Genomic DNA, 15,842 nt, shown 5'->3' with positions numbered 1-15,842 from the left:
AAGGCTTGGAGTTAGCATATGGTAATACAGTTGCGATGGGTTTCTCAGACCATTTAGCAATATAGATGGAGGTGATGAAAGACAAGGAGTATATTAAAATAGGAGGAAGAATAAAAAAAAATTAATCGAGAAATTATTTGGTAAAATTGGATAATGGGAAGTATCACAGTTATGGGGGGGGGGGGTCATATAACCATAAAGGATATCTATAAAAACTGTTCTAAGAGGAGAATTGACTTTACAAAGATGTATAATAAGTGCTTTTTCAATGACAGAATGATATAAGGAAGGAAAAAAAAAGCGAATTATGTGAAAATTTATAGAAATGTAATACAGAATTTAGAGAATAATAGAAAAAGAAATACATAAAAGAAATCAAGAAATAAATTAAGGCATTAATGTTTAGGCAGAGATTATTATTTACAAAGGAAAAGGGATGTGGTGTCTGCATTTTTGGATAAAACAGTAAAGGGTGATATTTGTGTAATGAGAGAAATGAAAAATGTAAAAGGAAAAGCAAAATGAACACAAGAGTAAATTATCGGTATTGTAGTACTGCATGTGGAAAGTATGCATAAGAGTGTAAGGATGAAAAATAAGACAGAATGGAAAGACATTTCCAGAACAAGATAAAGAAGAATTTGGAAAATAAATTCCTGTTAGTGAACTGGATGAAGTGCATAAGAAAATAAATGTTGATTCAGTAACAGGCCCAGATGGTACAGGGTATGGAATGTATAAGAAATTAATGGACTAACAAATAGGGTCTTTTATAAATATACTGAATGAATGGTTCAGGGAAGCTTTGTTTATGAAGAGTTATATAGTGGGGTATTAAAATGTATATGGAAGAAAGATGGGAATTGAATAAAAAATTGGAGACCCATCATGCTAAATAACACTGATTATAAAATTTTTATGGGAATAATACAGAGAAGAATGGAAGGTAGGATGAGGAATATTATGGAAAAAAGTATATATGGCATAAAAGGGAAAGTATGTGAAGAATTATTGGTTGTGAGAGAAATTGTGGATGACATTGTAAGTAAAAAAAGGAGGATGTGAAACTTATGGCAGATGATATTCGCGAGGCATTTGATACTGTGGGACATAATGTTTTATGGAATGCTATATATAAATATGGAACAGTATCTATGTATGTCAGCATATCAGAATAATAGGGTGAGAGTGTTAACGGATTAGTAGCTGAGTAAAGAAATATGCATGAAGTGTTGTATAAGATAGGAGTGCCCCATGAGTGGAATATTGTTTGCACTGGTAATGAATGTGATTGTGAGTGAAGTAGCTTATATAATGAAAAGTGCTAGACATATGATTAAAAAGGAGGTAGTGATAACAACTCTTTTGATATACACCGACAATGTAGTTGTAGTTGCTAAGAACAGAATATGGATGAAGGAAGTGTTGGTTTGTCTGAATGGATGCTTAAAGGAAATGGGCATGACCTTAAATAAAGATAAAAGTAAGGGTTTGGGTGATGTGGTGACAACTGGGGTGTGCATTTTTCAATGAATGAGGTGTCTTTGCTAAGAATACAATTTGGGAAAATGTTTGTAGTTATGATGTAATGGGAAGGGTTGATAAAATAAATGAATGAAATATATCTATAATATATAATATAATATAGCATTCAGAAAAAAAGTTTATCTGGTGAATTCCATATAAATGGGAACAATAATATATATGACAAATGTTTATATGATCTGAGTATAATGTGAAAAGAAAATTATGTAATTGGTATTTTGTTTCATATGGGGTTCAAGATTAACCTCAATGAAAAGAGCTGTGTCGTGTATGAGTAAAGATGAAGGGGGATTGGGGTTACTAAATCCAGTTATGTGTTCTGCTTCTTTAAACTTGTATAGAGCATTACAGTGGGTAAAAGAAGAGAATGGAAATTTAATAGTGAGCATGTTTAAATATAAGTAAAAAAGTTCTTTGAAATGATGAGAATAAGAAAAAGAGAGAAAAAAGCAGATGAATGGAGAATTATAAATCATCAGGAAAAAATACTAACATGGAAAATAAAAATTGATGATATGGAGGAAAATGAAAGGATGTGGATGTAGTATAATAATGCGATGAAACAAGTTTGTTATAAAAATCTATGGGAACATTTACGAGAAATGATTAAAGCTATTAAAGTAAGGAAAAGTGGTGTACCAAGATAGTAGAGTGTCAGGTTTCCTATGGAGACTGGTAATAAATAAGTTACCTGTAAAGGTGAATATTCCGTATTAAAAGAAAGCACACAGCATCAGTGGGCCCAGACAGTATCCCAGGTTGCCTTCTAAGTAGCATGAAACATGACCTACCAGGCCCTAAGGAATTGCTATTTAACTGTAGCCTTCAAGCAGGTTTTGTGCCTCACAAATGGAGAGCAACATCAGTCATCCCTTTGCACAAAGTTGGGCCATCTACAGACTCTGGAAACTACAGACCCATAAGTCTCAATAGTCTTATATGCAAAGTCATGGAAAGAATTATCATGGAAATGATCAATAATAACATAGGAAACCTCTAGACACTGGACCCAACCCAGTTTGATTTGGTCAAGTGCAGATCATGCCCCCTCCACCTGGTGGACATCTTTGAGAAGGCCACCAAAGGAATGGATGACAGCAAAATGGTTCACATTGACGACCTTGACCTGGTCAAAGAATTTTACACAAACTAAGGCATTGTTGACAAACTTAGGAGGTTACATATACATTCTTATGTCTCCCAGTGTATGGCTAGCTGGCTCATAGACAAGAACCAGGAAGTTAGAATTGGGGAGTCCACCTCTGCAAAGAAGCTAATCATAAGTGGTCCTGGGATCACTGCTCTTTTGGCATTTACTTCTCTGAAGTTAATGCCAATATCAATGGCCTCTGGGTGAATACATTTGCAGATGATTGCAAATTAGGAGTAGTTATAGAATCCCTGACCAACAAAAATGTTCTCCAGGGAGGGCTGACACAGACAAATAAATAGTGTCAGAGCTGTGGACAAGAACTAAATGCCAAAAAATGCATAATAGTGCCCTTTATAAAGTCATCCATCTCTAGTAACAACAATATTAACCACATATCATTTGCTCACTTAACTGAGTGCAGTGAGAGCATATTCTGATTTCAGGCACTCCTACTATGTACAAAGAGAACATTTGGGAAGGACGACCCCTGTAGCCTCTTAATCCTGCTGTGTTCCTTCCCTCAAAAAAAAAAAAAAAAAAAAAAAAAGATATATATATATATATATATATATATATATATATATATATATATATATATCTTATTCATCTGCTCTTACTGTAACTGTCTTAACTGCTCTTCTGCATGCTATCTGTTCAGTCGCTCTTACTCTGCACTTATTACTGCTTGTTAGTAGCCTTCAACTTTACAGCCTTCTGCACTTGTTTTTTAGTCATTTGTTAATTTAATTGCATTTATTTGAACTGTATTTGCAGTAGTGTTGCTATACGCTCAGGTGTGCTGGCCTGCACTACAATTTGAATTGTATTTACTGCTGTTTTAGCTGCTTTTCTGTAACAAAAACAAAAAAAAAAATTCTAAGCTTGTTTCCTGCCTTTCCTGTAACTAGTCATGTCCAGATATAGACTTGCTGTATCCAGGACTGTTGGTAAGCTTCTGAGCCCCCCAAGCCTTTCTGTGTTGGAGGGAAGTCTTATAGCTTATCAGTGGGAGTGGTAAGAACTAGGTAGCCTATCTACCACGGGAAGAGTGGGTTTTGGCCCTGAAATTGTAGTTCATTGGCCGTTTGGGCAGTTTTTCCATCTCTTTCTACTTTCTGGTTAAGAGCCTGTTTTGCGTTTGGTCCCCGCCTTTCCTATAACTAGTGTAATCCAGGTCCAGATTTGCTGTATCCAGGACTGTTGGTAAGCTTCTGAGCCCCCCCCCATGCCCTTCTGTGTTGGAGAGAAGCCTTCTAGCTTATCAGTGGGAGTGGTAAGCACTAGGTAACCCATCTACCACAGGAGGAGTGGTTTCTGGCCTAGAAATTATAGTTTATTGGCCGTTTGGGAAGCTTTTCCATCTCTTTCAACCTTCTGATTTAAAAGCCTGTGTTTGCGCTGGTTTCCTGCCTTTTCTGTTACTAGTCTAGTCCAAGTACAGATTTGCTCTATCCAGGACTCTTTGTAAGCTTCTGAGCCCCCTAAGCCTTTCTGTGTTGGAGGGAAGCCTTCTAGCTTATCAGTGGGAGTGGTAAGCATCAGGTAGCCTATCTACCACAAGAGGAGTGGTCCCTGGCCCAGAAATTGTAGCTATTGGCTGTTTGAGCAGTTTTTTTCCATCTCTTTCAACTTTTTGGTTTGAAAACCGCACTTGTGCCTGTTTCCCGCCTTTCCTATAACTAACCTAGTCCGGTTACAGAGTTGCTGTATCCAGGATTGTTAGTAAGAGTCTGAGCCCCCAAACCCTTCTGTGTTGGAGGAAAGCCTTCTAGCTTATCAGTGGGAGTGGTAAGCACTAGGTAGCCTATCTTCCATGGGAAGCGTGAGTTTTGGCCCAGAAATTGTAGTTTATTTAGCTGTTTAGGCAGTTTTAATTCTCTTTCAACTTTCTGGCTTAAAAGCCTATGTTTGTACTTGTTCCCAGCCTTTCCTGTAACTAGTCTAGTCCAGGTAAAGATTTGCTGTATTCCAGGACTCTTTGTAAGCTTCTGAGGCCCCCCAAGCCTTTCTGTGTTGGAGGGAAGCCTTCTAGCTTATCAGTGGGAGTGGTAAGCATTAGGTAGCCTATCTACCACAAGAAGAGTGGTTCCTGGCCCAGAAATTGTAGCTATTGGCCGTTTGGGCAGTTTTTTCCACATCTTTCAACATTCTGGTTTAAAAGCCGCACTTGCGCTTGTTTCCCACCTTTCCTGTAACTAGCCTAGTCCAGATACAGAGTTACTGTATCCAGGACTGTTGGTAAGCTTCTGATCCCCGCAAGCCTTTCTGTGTCGGAGGAAAGCCTTCTAGCTTATCAGTGGGAGTGGTAAGCACTAGGTAGCCTGTCTACCATGAGAGGAGAGGTTCTTGGCCCAGAAATTGTAGTTTATTGACCATTTGGACAGTTTGTCCATCTCTTTCAACTTTCTGGTTTAAAAGACCACATCTGCGCTTGTTTCCCATCTTTCCTGTAACTAACCTATTGGTAGCACTAGAAAGCCTTAAACTGGTTCAAGCCTTCTAGCTTAGGAGAGAGACTTTGGAGTGATTAAGTATCAGTTTTCTGTACTTTCTTGCTGTACGTAATTGTTTTCTGCCTAAACGCAGATTTTCCAGTGTTTATTGTGATTTAAAAGCTTGTTTTTTCACATATTGTACTTATTTGACTGCCTGCACTTTCAAAAAGTTTTTTTGTTTAAATAATTTGTTTAACTGTTGAAGGCTACACACTAAAGTGCAATAGCCTTTTCTGATCGTTTGTAGTCATTTAGAGCTGTTTTGAGTGTATTTTTTTACTGTTTTTGCCTTATATTTAAAAAAAACAAACAAAAAAAACCAAAATAAAATCCTTGTTTCCCACCTTTTTAAGCTAGTATAGTCCAGTTGGCTAGTGCTGAATTCAGGGCTGTGATACTAGTTTCTGAGTTGCCCATACCTTACTTGGATTGAAGGAAGTTTCTCTGTTCACCTGTGAGAGAGGGGAGCTTTGAGCAACCTATCTGTCCCTGGAGGAATGGTTCCAGCCCAGAAGTTAGTAGTTTACTGGCCATTTTGGGCTAATTTCTATCTCTTTCATTTCCCTACTATAAAAACCGTGTTTGCACGGTTTTGCACACCGGGCAGTGCCGGTTAGCTACGGTTAAATTATTCCCGGGTCCACTAAGTCTCCTCTTCAGTTTTTCCCTTGAAACTAGTCTAACTCTCAACCTAAGCGCTCAAAAAGCATCTTACAGCCCAGCACTTGCTCAGACCTAATAGCAAGCACTAATATATCCTGACTCTGATTGCCCAGCAGGGCAAGACTTTTTATTTACCCCTGACCAAGCAACTAAGCAGCTCAACCTACTATTCAGGCATGACCAAAGGGCAACTTCTGGTGCACTCTCCAGTCCAGCTGGTCAATCTGGGTATCCTGAGGCAATGTTACAACTGCCTCATGTACACAGACAACCCTCTCCTCCTACCACAAAACACTAACATATGCAAGAGATGCAATTATACAGCCAAACTGGAAGCTAAGCTGTCTCCACCCAAGACTAGAACAGACAGTCAAGAGGAGAAGGTTAACACTTGCACCACAACTCCAGCTGCACACAGACCTACTAAAACAGCACTGGCAAAAAATACACATAAATAGACAAAATCATACTCGGAGGCTCTAAATAAAAACCTGCAAAAGCATCTGAGACCTCCAAATCAGACATCCAAACAACCTGCAAAAGCATCTGAGACCTCCAAAGCAGACATCCAAACAACCTGCACTTCCCATCACAAACCAGACAACACATAAAACACACAATCAGTGTGCCGCACAATCACAGCCCTTAAGGTGAAATAACATACCTAACACACTAGTAATAGGTGACTCTATAGTCAGGAACACTGACGTCCCACTCACTAAGCTGAACAAACAGAAGGTTACTGTTAGCTGCCTGTTGGGAGCCAGAATCCGCCACATAACACAAGAACTTAGGTCACTCCAGAAAAAGTACAAATATGACTCTGTCATTGTTCATATTGGTGTGAATGATCTGAGACATATACCTCCCTGGACTACATGAAAAAAGACATGGAAGAGCTCTCTGATCATGTAGCCCAGGCTGGTACAACACTGACCCTGAGTAGCATCCTGCCCTCACCAAGAAAGATACCTCAGTATAAAGAAAAAATTATCAGTTTCAACAATTGGCTAAGCTTCTGGTGTCATTCAAAGGGGATCCAGTGCCTGTTAGCCTGAGACAACATGCTCGACAAGCTGCGTTGCTTCACAAGAGATGGCTTGCACCTGTCACCCCTAGGCTTTCGAATACTGGCCAAGTCTCTTGCTGCTCCATAGTGCGTTTTTTAGGCAAGGCTCAAAAGTCAAACCCACCTCTGTAAACAGCACAATTAACAAAAAACTGAGGGTTATGCTACTCAACGCCAGGAGTTTAAATCTCAAAACGCACGCGCTCGAAGCACTCCTCATTATGGAGAACGTTGACATCTGTGCAGTAACTGAAACTTAGTTCAAGGCTCCAGAGAGCACCCCAGCACTACCGGGCTACAACTTATACCACACGTTTCGGCCACAGAACACGGACAGAAACACAAAAGGAGGGGGTGTATCCATATTCATCAAGGATACCTACACCTCCAGGTTAGTGGCACAGCATGATACCTCTGAGATCATCCATGTGCAACTAACATCGGGCAAATCTGGAATGCAAATTTTGGCCTGCTACAGATCACCCACCATGACCCAGGACCACCACTCCACCTTTCTGGAGACACTGGAAAACATGAAGGTTCTACCAAACACCCTGATGTTGGGCGATTTCAGTTACCCTACCATTCACTAGGAAAACTACTTGAGTACAAATTCACAGGCCCAGCGCTTCCTGGAATTCATCAACTCAAATGCCCTGGATCAGCTGGTAAACTCCCCTACCAGAGGTGAAAACATATTGGACCTGGTCATCACCAGCATGGGCGACAGGTGTTCCACACCGGAGGTCAACCCGTCACTGGTTAGATCAGACCATAAACTAATCAGTTCGGATGTCCACACCCCAACACCACCCCCAACTATGGAAACCACAGTAAAAAACTTTTCTAAAGCAAACTTCACCTTACTTAAGACAGAGGTGGTAAGTTTCACAGCCCCCACACCAATGGATAATGCTGCCCAAGATGCAGAAACCTTTACAAATGCACTCTATGAGCACCTACAAGGATGTATGGATCGTGCCATCCCTAGCAAAACCAAGACTCACTCCTCTAAGAGAAGGAAACTAGTTTGGTGGACCCCTGCAATAAACAGGCTATACAATAGAAGGAGGAAACTAGTTCAGAAAAAAGCAAATCCCAAGAAGGAAAGACATCCCTGATCAGTATCAGTAAGAAACTGAGGTCCCTCATGAAATCATCCAAGGCTAACTTCGAAAGAAAAATAGCCAAGGATTCAAAAGATAACCACAAAGCCTTCTTTAGCTATGTTAAGAATCTAAGTGGCAACCCGCAGATATGCACTGAACTAGTGCAAAATAGCACAAAATATACTGAATCTACTGATATTGCCAACATCCTGGCAGATAGATTCAGTGCAAACTTCACCCCCCCTCTCACCTCCAGAAGGGCCCACAACAATACCGGAAAAGTGTAGTGTCCCAAAAATCACTGACGCACAGGTGAAAACAGCCCTTTCAAAAGCCAAAAACACAGCGTCAATGTGACCAGATGGTGTCCCAGGCTGTGTCTTGCATGAACTACAGAATGAACTAACCCCCCACCTAAACAAGCTGTTCAACCTCAGCCTCTCCACAGGCTACGTGCCCATAGAATGGCACACAGCAACAGTTATTCCTTTCCACAAAGGAGGGGCCACAACTGACCCTGGTAACTATCACCCCATAAGCCTGACTAGCCTGGTCTGCAAGGCTATGGAGCGCATCATCATGGAACTCATTAACAAAGACATTGGGAACATCCAAACACTTGACCCAACCCAGTTCGGCTTTGTTAAGGGCAGATCATGCCTACTAAACCTGGTTGACTTCTTTGAGACAGCCACCAAGGCCATAGACGAGGGAAAGATGGTTCACACAGCCTACCTTGACCTCGCCAAGGCTTTCAACACCATTCCTCACTCGAGTATTACAGAAAAACTCATCAGCCTGAACATAAACCCCTACATCACGAGATGGGTTGCCAACTGGCTTACAGACAGAACTCACACGGTAAGAATAGCAGGCTCCAGGTCCGACTGTAAACCAGTCACAAGTGGTGTCCCACAAGGCTTGGTCCTAGGACCCCTACTGTTTGGCATATACTTCTCAGAAGTACAGGCAAACACAGGAGGACTATGGCTAATCAAGTTTGCCGATGACTGCAAACTGGGAGCCATAACTGATTCTCCGGCTGACACGGACATCCTCCAAAAGGGCCTTACTGAGACGGACACCTGGTGTCAAAGTCATGGCCTCAAGCTAAATGCCAAAAAATGCATAGTCATCCCGTTTGGGAAAAACAAAACACCCACGAATTACCACATAGGTGGCAGCTCCCTTAATACAGAAGAGGTAATAAGAGATCTGGGGACCCAGGTAGATAGTAATCTCTCCTTTGACAATCATATTGCCAAAGTAGTTAGGAAATCCTTCTATGTGGCCCATCTAATTACTAAAGGGTTTGCATCTATAAATAAAGAGGTTATAGTGCCCCTCTACTCATCACTCATTAGACCCATCATAGAGTACAATGCCCCATTTGGGATGTACTTCACAAGACACTTCCAACAGCTGAAAAGACCACAAAAGTACCTCATCAAGAGGATTAATGGTCTCAAACATATGTCCTATGCAGCCCAACTGAAAAAACTCTGGCTGTACTCAGTGGCATATCGCTTACTCAGGGGTGATCTCTGCCTGATTTTCAAAGCCATGTCCAACTCAGAATTGATGGACATGCTCCATCTAAAGAAATCCAAGTCACTGCGAGCCACGCGCTCTAGTGAGCTAAACCTCGCCACAACAATAAATAGAACATGCTGGAGGGATAGATTCCTGTCACAGAGGCTCCCCATGCTTTGGAACAAAATTCCAAATTACATCAGGCAGAGCCCCTCACTAACACTCTTCAAGAGAAACCTTGATGAGTGGATGGGTAACAGAAAATACACCCCTGGGATCACTTAATTGGGTCTGCTTGACAGAGGATCAGTTAATTAATCAATGGGGCGGCGAAAGCTGACACACTCTGGCAAGGCTTATAAATGCCCTCGGGCAGATAGCCTAGTACTTACCTATGAACCTATGAACCTATGAACATCACTAAGAGTTGGCCCAGTAGTCAGGAACATGGGGACACAGACAGACAGTAATCTAACCTTTGACCATCACATGTCTATAGCATTGAGGAAATCATTCTATGTTGTACAACTTATTAACAAACGTATGGCATGTAGTTCCAAGGAGGTTATTGTTCCTCTGTATTTGGCATTCATCAGACTTCTTATTGAGTACAATGCCCCCTTTGGTATTTATCTAAACAGGCAGATCCAACAATTGGAATGTCTACAAAGGTTGCTTACTAAAAGAATACAGGGCATAAGTAACATGTCCTATGCAGACTGCCTCAGTGCCCTATCCCTATATTCTGTCTCCTACAGGCTGTTGAGGGGGGAGCTATGCTTGGCATACAAGGCATTGTCAGACCCCATCCTGTTGGACCTCTTGCATATCCGCAGAATAAACAGTACCAGAATTACCAATTCTAAAGACTTAAATCCTGCCTGGGATATAAATAGGACCTGCTTGAGAGACATGTATGTATTCCAGAGACTAACTCTTCTTTGGAACAGGCTCCCCATCCATGTGAAGCAGAGTCCCTCCCTAACCCAATTCAAGTGTAACTTGGGCAACTGAATAGAGAACAGGAAATTCATCCCTGGTTTGGCACCTATGTCTCTAATGGACATAGGCAGCCTTTAAATGGCTCATCATAGGCCCCTGCTTATAAATGCTTCATCTCCCATGCCCTGCTTACACTATCAAGGGTACCAGAAGTTATCAGGGATTTGAGGTGAATGGCTTAAAAAGGTCCCTGTGGTCATTAGCTTAATACACACGTATGAGCCTGTTGAAAGAGTTTTTATTTTGTTGAGGAGGAAGAGAAAACAGAGCATTTTTTTTTTTTTGAAATGTAAAAGAGTGGAAAACTCTGGAAAAAGTTGTGTGAATAAATGTTTAAGAATGTTAATGATATAAACAATATAGATATGAATATGATTATGTATGTATAATATAAAATAAGAAGTAATAATATGTGAGAAGGGTGGATAAGAATTTATTTTATGTAGTATGTGTTATTTGAAATGAAAGACTGAATGAAATTTTGTTTAACAGGAAATGGATTTTGCCAGATATAATGCGAAAAATAAGATTATGGTTTTATAAGAAGGAGTGGGGGTTATTTATGGAAGAATACCAATGAGGATGTTATAAGAAAAATGAAAAGTAGTAAGAAATAAAAATGTGTATACACGTGCCTGTCAATATATAAAGTTTATTAATGTGTAAATAATGTTTTTATGTTGTGTTAAATAAAGAACTACGTTTCTGATGAAGATTATAAAATCTTATACATCCAGCTAATCTACCACCAGTGGATGGACCTTTGATTTAACATCTCATCTGAAAGATGGAAAACTCAGGGGGGCAGCTACCTTCTTGTGTTGAACTGCAGTATCAGTAGTGGAAAATTAATTCAACTTCCTGATGGGATAATAGAACCCACTACATTCTGCACAAAAGGTGGTCGTGGTACCTGTTGAGCTATTGAGACTGCTAATGTGTTTGAAAATGGTACTCATAGAAAGTACAGAAACTCTAGACAAGCCATAGTGAACGTCTACCTGCTATGATGCTACGCCAATGATCAGTTGTTTTTAAACACATTGTGCCCTGACAGAAAAATGCCACTTCTGTGTACAATGCTGGCATATGGCTATGATAGAAAGCGAAAAAAATTGCAGCCAGTTTGTTAATCTTCACTGTACTGCAACATTTCATCCCCCACCAAAAAACAATTCTAAAGACTTGAAGTAGACCCTATTTCAATATTACAGATAAACAAGGGAATAAAGGGTCCCAGTAAATGAAATTAACTTAGATGAAGGGCTGTTGGACATTACAGCGTCAGTGAAGTAATAGCGGGAGCAGTAATTTCATTGTCTTTATACATAGCACTGCAGAAGATCTAGAAGGGAAATTATGTTTTTTCTTAATGACACAAATTTATGCAACAAGTCTGATACAGAAGAGATTATATAATGAATAAAAAGAAAATTAGAAAAAAAAGTGGGGTGTTTTAAATACGACACCTTAATTTTAATGCAAAAAATGCAAAATAGTGTGATTGGGAAGCAAATGCTCAGATAAGAAGCATAGAATTACAGAGAAAACAGTAGTAACGATAAAAAAGAAAATACCATAATGCTGGCATATCAGGTTAGTTAAAGGCTAGCAAACCATGTATGGCAGCATCAAAGAGGGGTAACAGAATGCCAGTGTGCAGGAGTTACCATTAGTAAACAACAAAAGAAAAAAAATATCCTTCAGTGTGGCTCACAGGAAAGGAAAAAGTTTTGCAATGCCACTCCTGAGAAAGACCCATGAATAACAATAAATACCTGGGGTGTAATTTAGGCATCATGACTATTAGTGTCCTCAGGTGATAGTGAAATGATTTAACGGTCTTCCTAGATAACAGTTTCTAAGCATTTCTGTTATCACTCTGTTTTCAGGTTTATAAACAATGATATTCAAATGTTGTTGATGGAGTCAGAGATTCTGGAAGTTTACCAGGGACATTATAGCCATTCTAACACATTCATCTCAGATGACCATGTAGCATGATTTTATTAACCTTCTTTAAAACTGCTGTCTCTATTATTCCAATCTATATATGTAGAGTGCCATATAAAAAGTTGCAGTTTCTATCTAGAAGTAGATTATCCTATCTGGTATTCCAAGGAAAGGTAGAGATGCCACTCTTGGGTTGCTGTATAGTAAGGTGGATAAAAGGTGTGTCCTGGTAATTGCTTGCCTGGAGTAGTTAACCATTAGGCCAATTTCCCACCCCATTGTTCTTGGCAAATAAAAACAACAACAGTTGGTGAGGTAAGGTTTGATTCTATAGAGTGAAACTAATTTGATGTGTGATTTTTAAATAACATGTGCCAAACGTTTGTCAAATTTCAGACTGCTATCAATGGTGATACCTAATAACTTTGTTTCTGTGATTGGTTCAATTACTGTGTTGTTAGAAAAGAGATAATTCTAAAATGCTGACTGTCTGTATTAGATTTATTGTGGCTGTTCTGGAAGAGTATTCATTTGGTTTTGTTGGGGTTTAGAATAAGTTGGAAGATGTGTAGGTAGGATTTGATTGGCGTTGTGGGATAATGGCATCATTCCAGCAGGCTAAATTGTAGAACATCATTCTGCAGGCTGGATTGTGGAGCATTGTTGATAGCTTCTGTTATTGGGGACGTCAATATTACATAATTACCTCCCTGTCAATCTACAGTAACCAATCCAAGTCTACATTTTTCACTTTTCAGCTTACATACATTAGTGGTTATGTAAAAGGTGCCGAGTTTTATGTTAAACATGTTAAGCAGTTGTCGATTTTGTTCAGTTTGCTACTATGACTATTGAGTTATGTGGATGCCCCATTGCTATATATTAAGAAGCTGGGGGGGGGGGTGCCATTCAAGTTACAAAGGAGAATGCAGATGTCTATGTTTGTCCCCACCTTCTTGATGAAGCTATACACTAAAATATAGCTTTTACATATATGTATTTAGCATGTAAATGATGTATCTATTTGTTGCCTTTATTTGCTAAGACTGTGCATCTGGAAGGTTCTTTTTAGTGAGAGACTAGGGATAACAACTCTAGCACACAGCCAGAGAGGATACATTCAAAGTGTGCACAATCCCAAGCAAACCATAAAGGCTGCATATCTTTCTGTGTACAAATAACCAGTCAGAATCACACCATTATTTCCGGGAGTGTTGTTGTTTGTCTTTCGGCTTTTCCCAGTTAGGGGTCGCCACAGCGGAACTCCGGTCCGCTAATGGCTGGCAGTAGATTTTCACGAACGCCAAGGTGCCAGCTCGACATTGTATGCCCATTTATGCATGTCTTTCGAATGCCCACCCAACCGCAGGGAGGACATGCAGACTCCACACAGAAGGCACTCCCCGCACTCCAGCCGAGAATCGAATGGGAGAACCTCTTGCTGTGAGGCAACAACACTACCGCTGCACCATCGCGGATACCATTATTTCCGGGAGTGTACCTTTTCCAATTCTAGACTGTAGCAAATAGTGTTAATCTGACAAAAATAGAAGCCCTTCCTGTATGCTACACATTTTCTAGAGAATCATGTGACATTTTTTACATGGTACAAATTCAATTTATACCCCTAATTATGATTTCTTGTCATGCACTTAGTACTGAAATCCTACATCCTGTAGATATCCCCAGAGCAAGGTAACTTCTGAATATGATTCCTGCCCAGATTTTTTTATTTTGGTGCAGCCTTCTTTCCTGTAAACAAAGTACTTCTCAGTACAATAATTAAAGTTAAAAAAGAAGAAAATATCTTAATACATTTGGACAAAGGAAAATATGCAAGTCCATTATTCTCTTCAGCAAACTAACTCTATAAACAAAAAGAAAACTGATATAGTGCCAACTCTCTGACATCAGAGTTGGATCCAGCACAAGGTGACCTAGACAGCTGCCTAGGATCCAGTGTTGCCTAGGGGGCCTGAAAATTGCCAAAAAAGCAAAAAAAATGTTGTTCCATTTTTCCATCAGATCCACCTGCCCCTTTAAATTAATGCTTTATCTATACCCTTTCATCTCTCCACACTCAGTAACTGATTAACTTACCTAATTGGCAATGTCTTCTTCTATTCAGGGTAGTTGGGAGGAATCATTATCCTTTTTTTATTACTGTTTTATTTTAATATCTGGACCTGTCAAAAACCCACTTATGCTTGTTTAATTGAAACTTTTAACACCCGTGTCTCTTCTTGCCCCTTGTCTTCCACCCTGACCCTATCCCCACCCATGTGGTCTGTTTGATCTGACACCCCACCCCTCAATTTGGTAATGGCATCAAAACTCAGCAGGTGTCAGGTTTATTATTGATTGATTCTTTAATGTATCTTACTTGATGCCACTGTATTGACTTTTGAGAGAGGACTGGCAATCAAAGAATTCAGTGCAAACAAATAGTTTAGTACAGCATGCTCCACTTCACAGCCAGAAAGACTGACCACAAAGAGCCAGCCATCAACATTTGTGCTGCTTCTGCTGCCCTGCCCTTCTGCCGGAACTCAGCTGGCCACTGCCCAGAGAGGATTCCAACTCTACTGCTGGATGTGCACACTTAAATATAAGGTAAGTGAGCCCTCTAGAGGCCTGGGTCTGATTTTTTCTATTTGTTTCTATTTGTGACAAAAAAAAAAAGAAAAGAAATGAAAATTATGGCATTGGGAATATAGTCTATGTCTGTGCAGTCAGTGGCAGTACAATGTGCAGATTAGGGTTCTTCATGGCCCTGGTTAGTGGCTCTAACATTTTTGTAACTAATGACACAGTAGTAGTACAGATATACATTTAGTGTGTAAATTATATATTTATTTGTTGTTTTTATTTGCCAAGAACAATAGAGCAAAGGGGGTGGGTCCAATGTATAGTTATTTAATCACAAAAATCTCACTACCAGCCACATCATGTAGATTAGGCACATGAATGCTAAAATATTGGTATACTGTGTCCGGTATGTATCATAAACACTAAGATGTTTTATGACAAAGTGTGTGTGTGTGTGTGTGTGTGTGTGTGTGTGTGTGTGTGTAAATATTGGTCTGAAGAAGCCTCTGAATCAGCAGAGATGAAAGCGCTTATCTGATTGTGTGCATCTTGCTTAATAAAAGTTTTCATTGTACTACAGCGGCTTGTGGAAGAAGAACGGATGTTTTTACATCATTGTGATCCCCAGCTCTGCTTGTGCTCACTTTTCTTGCTAGGATTCGATTTACACAGTATTTCTCTCTGCATCAAATACAATTTCCCGCAAGAGCACACAGGGAACCCACTCCAGA

The sequence above is a fragment of the Protopterus annectens genome, chromosome 8.part0 (assembly GCF_019279795.1).
Source record: "Protopterus annectens isolate FY-2018-M chromosome 8.part0, PAN1.0, whole genome shotgun sequence".
NCBI classification, from domain to species: Eukaryota; Metazoa; Chordata; order Ceratodontiformes; family Protopteridae; genus Protopterus; species Protopterus annectens.
Note: the sequence above shows the minus strand (reverse complement) of the source record.